Source organism: Nanorana parkeri, unplaced genomic scaffold (genome assembly GCF_000935625.1).
Source record: "Nanorana parkeri isolate BGI_ZX_2015 unplaced genomic scaffold, ASM93562v1 scaffold1984, whole genome shotgun sequence".
In the NCBI taxonomy this organism is placed as follows: Eukaryota; Metazoa; Chordata; class Amphibia; order Anura; family Dicroglossidae; genus Nanorana; species Nanorana parkeri.
In genome coordinates, this window is record NW_017308252.1 from 24,543 (window position 1) to 31,858 (window position 7,316).

Below are 7,316 nucleotides of genomic sequence, written 5' to 3' on the forward strand. Positions count from 1 at the left end.
TTTTTTTTTTTTGTTTGGCTGGGTTTACCATGGAAAGGGGACATTGGTGCTCCCAGGAAGGAACTCCCACTTGAGGTGAAATGTCCACTTAAGGTACGACGTCGAGGGGTCCGCCACAGCGACAAAATCAGTCGCCGTGCAATTCCGAGAGCCACATGTAGCTGCGGGCCATGCCAAATGGCGACTGACCGCTGCGGGCCATGCCAAAAGGCGTACAACATGGCTGCTGGACCTCCCCTCGCCTCCAGAGGTAAGGGGGGGGGGGGAGTTTTTTTTCTTGAATACTTTTCTGGTACTACAGTCCAGTTGTGGGGCGTTTACTATCCCGCCACCGCGTGCTCGACGCGGCCTCGTGGCAGCCATATTGTATCCTCAACCAACACCCGAGAGGCACGGGCCTGCTCCACCGGGGACGTTCCTCGTCCTCTCTGCGCAAGAGGCGGGTACTTAGCGTGTGTGTCGGCCTTTCGACTCGTTTTAGATCAATTTAAATATTTTGAAACCAAAGCCGGGAAGTTTGCCTTGTATAAGCTAAGTCTATCAATAAAGTGTTTGGAACACCTTTTGGTGCTGTGTTTTTTTTATCGGGGGTCCTCTATAGGACAGGGGCCGATCGTGGAATTCAAATATCAAAGAGGAACTCAAAGGTGGGTGGCAGATGTCTGGTGGCCCCTTTTTGTGGACCTTACACTTTCCTGAGGATCTTCTGCTGGCCATGTGTGGTCCTCCAGAACGAGTTCCTTCTGATCTCTTTACATTTTATGAACAATCGTCTGTGATCCATCACATGGGTAGGACCCACACAAAGGGCCACCAGCCTGCTGCCACCCGCCTACTGTGATCCATCACATGGGTAGGACCCACACAAAGGGCCACCAGCCTGCTGCCACCCGCCTACTGGGATCCATCACATGGGTAGGACCCACACAAGAGGGCCACCAGCCTGCTGCCACCCGCCTACTGTGATCCATCACATGGGTAGGACCCACACAAAGGGCCACCAACCTGCTGCTACCCACCTACTGGGATCCATCACATGGGTAGGACCTACACAAAAGGGCCACCAACCTGCTGCTACCCGCCTACTGGGATCCATCACATTAGATCATCTTCGGTGTGTGAATTGTCCATCCATCCATACTTGAAAAAGGGACATTGTTCCAAGAAATGTGGCGGATGCCAAGATCCAGTCTTTCAAGGATTGTAGTTGCAATTTAAACATTGAAGAGGAACCCACATGATGGATCACAGATTGGTCAACAAATGTATATAAATATCAATAGTCATTCGTAAAATGTTAAATGGAGATCAGCAGGTGTTTGGTATGGAGGACAACACATGACCAGGAGAAGGTCCACAGGAAAGAGTAGGACCCACACATAGGGGCCTGCTACCACCCGCCATTGACGTCCTCTTCAATGTTTGAATTGCATTTGCATTCTTGAAAAAGTTGATACTGTTCAAGAAAAGTGGTGGACGCAAAAGACCGCTCTTTGAAGGATACATATGAAATTCAAACACTGAAGAGGATGTCAGAGGTGGGTGGGAGCAGTCTGGTGGCCCCTTTGTGTGGGTCCTACCCTTTCCTGTGGACCTTCTCCTGGTCATGTATTGTCCTCCATACAAAGTGCCTTCTGATCTCTTGACCTGTATATATATTTTTTCCGAACAATCTACTGTGATCCATCACTTGAGTTCCTCTTCAGTGTTTGATCTGTACATGCATCCTTGAAAAGGGGACTTTGTTCCAAGAAATTCCGCTGGATGTCAAGGTCTACTCTATCAAGGATTGTAGTTGCAATTCAAACATTAAAGAGGAACTCACAAGATGGAACACAGTAGATTTTTCAACAAATATATATCAATGGTCACTCATAAAATGTTAGAGAGAGATGAGAAGGCAGTTGGCATGCAGGACAATACATGACCCGAAGGAGATCCTCAGGAAAGGGTAGGACCCACACAAAGGGGCCACCATGGTGCTGCCACCCACCTCTGAGTTCCTCCTCAATGTTCACATTTTATACACGTCCTTCAAAAAGTGGACTTTGTTCCACGCAAGGTGTTGGATGGATGTCAGCCTGGGCAAGGTTGGTTGTTGAGTAAACATTGATCTTGTGTTTATTGGTCTACTGAAGAGAAGTCATGAATAATATATATCAATAGTCATTTGTGAAATGAAAAGGCACTTGGTATGGAGGACAGTACATGACCAGGAGAAGGTCCTCAGAAAAGGGTTGGACTCTAACAAAGGGGCCACCAGCCCCACAATAATATATCAATAGTCACCTGTAAAATGTTAGAGATCAGAAGGCACTTGGTATGGAGGACCATACATGACCAGAAGAAGATCCTCAGGAAACCGTAGGGGGCCCCCAGCCTGCTTCCACCCACCTCTGACATCCTCTTTAATGTTTAAATTGCATATGTATCCTTCACAAAGTGGACTGTAACATCCACCACGTTCCATGCAACAATGGCCAATGATGCATATGCAGTTCAAACATTGAAGAGGAACCCAGAAGATGGATCATAGCAGATTGTTCAACAAATATAGATCAATGGCCATTAGTAAAATGTTAGAGAGAGATGAGAAGGCACTTGGTATGGAGGACAATACATGACCCGAAGGAGATCCTCAGGAATCGTTAGGACCCACACAAAGAGACCACCAGATTGCTGCCGCCCACCTCTGAGTTCCTCTTCAATGTTCACACATCACATCCACCGTCTTCAAAAAGTTCCACGCAAGGTGTTGGATGGATGTCAGCCTGGGCAAGGTTGGTTGTTGAGTAAATGTGGATCTCGTGTTCATTGGTCTACTGAAGACAAGTCATGAATAACAATATAATGTGTGATGGTTTCATATATCGGGGGGTTGGGTTGTAGTAGACCAGAAGTATCCCTCCCTTTTCCTTTTTTTGGGGTGTGGCTTTGTGTGGAACTCAGAAATGGGCATAAAACCCCTCATGGTGACCATGACAATGGGTTCCCAGACTCCTCCTCCTCTTGTAATTGTCTCGCGGCCTCTGCACTACGCTGGACAACAGACGGCCCGTTCAATGTAACGTGGCATCCCCGGCGATGACCTTGGCGTTGATGATCCGGGCATCTGATCTTCAGCCTCAGTGCTGTGTGTCATGTGCTGATAATAATGGCAGACCCATCCCTCTGGCACTCATTCTGAAAGATTTCAGCGGCTGCACTGGAAGGACTGATGTCGGTGAAGGGTCTCCGGCTCGGGGTGGAGGAATCCTCGCAGGGCCCGTCTACGTGGAGGAAATTGGTCTTTTTTTCCTTTCACTTCAACAACATTGGAATCTAAACAAGTGTAAGAGCCGAAGATTCATTGTATATAATAATAATATCCTGTATACATATATATACTCCGCGCCATAATTATAGGCAATGGCCGCCAGCAAACATACACCGCCGACATATAGACGTCTCCAAGAGTAGAAGAGCGGTCAGGGAGAGATGGAGGACCGAAGAAGAGGCCCCAACAGGCAGGGAGGTTACGGCCTATGTACAGTATATACTATCATAGCATGGGAACTCCTTAAATTAAAGGACAACACCACTGATAAATTATATTTCAGTTTTAGTTGGCCACTGCACAATGGTGAGATTTCCCTCCAGTAGTTTGTGTCTCTGCCCCGCCCACAATGGTGAGATTTCCCCCAGTAGTTTGTGTCTCTGCCCCTCCCACAATGGTGAGATTTCCCCCCAGTAGTTTGTGTCTCTGCTCCTCCCACAATGGTGAGATCTCCCCCTAGTAGTTTGTGTCTCTGACCCTCCCACAATGGTGAGATTTCCTCCAGTAGTTTGTGTCTCTGCCCCTCCCACAATGGTGAGATTTCCTCCAGTAGTTTGTGTCTCTGCCCCTCCCACAATGGTGAGATTTCCCCCAGTAGTTTGTGTCTCTGCTCCTCCCACAATGGTGAGATCTCCCCCTAGTAGTTTGTGTCTCTGACCCTCCCACAATGGTGAGATTTCCTCCAGTAGTTTGTGTCTCTGCCCCTCCCACAGTGGAGATCTTCATTTCCCAGCATGCTCTTCTCTGTACATGGACACACATACCTTATTAAATATTATTTATTAGACCTCTGACCTCTGGGGTGTATAAAATACAAACAATTATAAAAATATAAAAAAACAAAAAACTTAAAGTGCAAAAAAACTGTTACAAACGAGTGCAAAACGCAACAAATATCCAATGGAAGGGATAACGGTGATATAAAAGAGTCCCGAGGAAGGCCGCCCCCTACTGGCCGCCACCGGAGGGGCAGCTGCCAGATAAATGGAGGAGGCCGGACACAGCCTCTAATTCAGACAACGTGTATGGACTGTCCCTGTACACCCCAATGGGCACACATACTGACTTAGAGAGGCTCCTCCCACTCTCTGCAGGGCACACCGGCTCAGAGAGGCTCCTCCCACTCTCTGCAAGGCACACCGGCTCAGAGAGGCTCCTCCAACTCTCTGCAGGGCACATGGATTCAGAGAAGCTCCTCCCACTTTCCTCAGTGCACATGGATTCAGAAAGGCTCCTCCCACTTTCTTCGGCGCACAACGACTCAGAGAGGCTCCTCCCGCTTCCTGGAATGCACGCTGGCTCAGAGCTCCCCCAAGTGTCCGGAGCGCACTCCAAGCTGTCAGCGGTGGGGCCGGCCTCCCGTGGGGGGTGGACGGACGGACTCCTCGGGGCGAACGCCTTCGACTCTTCGGAGAGGATCGGCTCGGGGGGGGGAAATGTCTCCTCCGGGACGGCAGAATTCGGGTCGCCCGGAACCGCCGAGCTCTGCAACACTTCCAGGTTCGGAACGAATATTCCGGGAGACATGATTGGAGGAGGAGTCACCAGCCGGAAAATTCCGAACATCTGAGAAGACCAAAAAAGGTCATCGAGACAAGGTCCTCCCCTATGAGCCCCTCCCCCCACAGGGTGACACCAACAGAAGGGGGCTATGAGCCCATCCCTGACCCCCACAGGGTGACACCAACAGAAGGGGCTATGAGTCCATCCCCTCCCCCCACAGGGTGACACCATCAGAAAAGGGCTATGAGTCCATCCCTGACCCCACAGGGCGACACCAACAGAAGGGGGCTATGAGCCCATCCCTGACCCCCACAGGGTGACACCATCAGAAAAGGGCTATGAGTCCATCCCTGACCCCACAGGGCGACACCAACAGAAGGGGGCTATGAGCCCATCCCTGACCCCCACAGGGTGACACCATCAGAAAAGGGCTATGAGTCCATCCCTGACCCCACAGGGCGACACCAACAGAAGGGGGCTATGAGCCCATCCCTGACCCCCACAGGGTGACACCATCAGAAAAGGGCTATGAGTCCATCCCTGACCCCACAGGGCGACACCAACAGAAGGGGGCTATGAGCCCATCCCTGACCCCCACAGGGTGACACCATCAGAAAAGGGCTATGAGTCCATCCCTGACCCCACAGGGCGACACCAACAGAAGGGGGCTATGAGTCCATCCCCGACCCCACAGGGTGACACCATCAGAAAAGGGCTATGAGTCCATCCCCGACCCCACAGGGTGACACCATCAAGATGGGGGCTATGAGCCCGTCCCCTCCCCCCACAGGGTGACACCAACAGATGGGGGCTATGAGCCCACCCCCTCCCCCCACAGGGTGACGCTTACATTGTAGGTTTGGGGTGACAGGAAGTTGTACACTCGGTGTCCGGGGGGCTGTAGGGGGTCGGTGTAGAAATATCCTCCATTGTTTATGAAGATTCCTGGAGATGACAAGCAAGACGGTGCAGGCGGGTCATTATTGTGGGAGGGGCAGAGACACAAACTACTGGAGGGAAATCTCACCATTGTGGGAGGGGCAGAGACACAAACTACTGGGGGAAATCTCACCATTGTGGGAGGGGCAGAGACACAAACTACTGGAGGAAATCTCACCATTGTGGGAGGGGCAAAGACACAAACTACTGGAGGGAAATCTCACCATTGTGGGAGGGGCAGAGACACAAACTACTGGAGGGAAATCTCACCATTGTGGGAGGGGCAGAGACACAAACTACTGGAGGGAAATCTCACCATTGTGGGGGGGGGGCAGAGACACAAACTACTGGGGGGAGGTCAGTGTTTTACCTTGCTCCCTCTGGATCTGCATTTGGGGGGTCTCTTCCTTCTGGAGTGCAGCCACGGCGGTGTAGTAAGCCTCGAAGGTAGGGTGATACAGAGTGCGGGTGTGAGAGGAGACGGGGTGACCCGCTGCCACGTAGTGTCCTGCACAGTGAAGGAACGCAGGTATCAGTCATGCGTTTTGTCTGTCAGCAGTATACAGGAGGTGACAGGTGGACACACATACCCGGATCTGTGCAGGCGGGCACATGTGCGAGCCCCGGTGCTGCGGCATCCTCCATCGATGTCTCCAGCTCATCCGAAGACCTGTGCGACAGAGCGCGGCCAATCAGCACACAGACGGAGGAGGAGGAGACAGGAGAGGGAGCTCCGCCCCCTCCCCACACCGCAAGCCTCACCTGAAACTCCCGAGGCTGCGGAACTCCTCGTCGTCCTCTGCGGAGTCCACCTCGGACTCGGGTTCCGGGGAGAACATGTCCAGAGGCAACCTGCTTCCCAGTCAACAGCGCCCCCCGGTGGCTGCAACACACAATGACGGAGACAGATGAGAAGGTTCAGGACAGTGTGTGGCCCCGGGCCCCCCTATAGTCACAACTCACGCTGGTATTTAGGAAATATGAACCACTTGTGTCCCAAAATGGCCCCCCGCGAACCAGCACTCCATATTAGAAGAACGGCGGCTCCCAACCCCCCAGAACTCTGTCTTCGGTGCCGAGAGGCTGATTGGCAGGAAGTCTGATGATCCCCGGGGGGTGGAGTCTGAGATCCTGACACGACGCATTGGCCCTCCCGGGGGTGGTGAGTGAAGGAGGAAAGCCCGAGGTGACAGCGGAGTATAGAGGAGAAAGGAAGACGTTCTACCCGGAGGAGATCTCTATGGTGCCGCATCGCAAACACAATCCATTCCACATTGTATTTACATCGGGGGGAGGGGCGCGCGATGACATCACGGCACTTCCTCCGAGTGCGATGACCCGTCCGGCTTCTCATTGCCATGGTTACCTATTGTCTGCTGATGGCGGCCAGCAATACGTCACTATTATATGTGACCTGTTGCTGCAGGGCTACACATGGGGGCGGGGTCTGATTGAGGCCTCCCCTGTACCAGACCGTACAGCCGGGATAATCCATAGGAGCCAACCGTCACTTCACCGGGATCCCGGAGGACCAACCGCCAACTTCCTGGAGATCGGG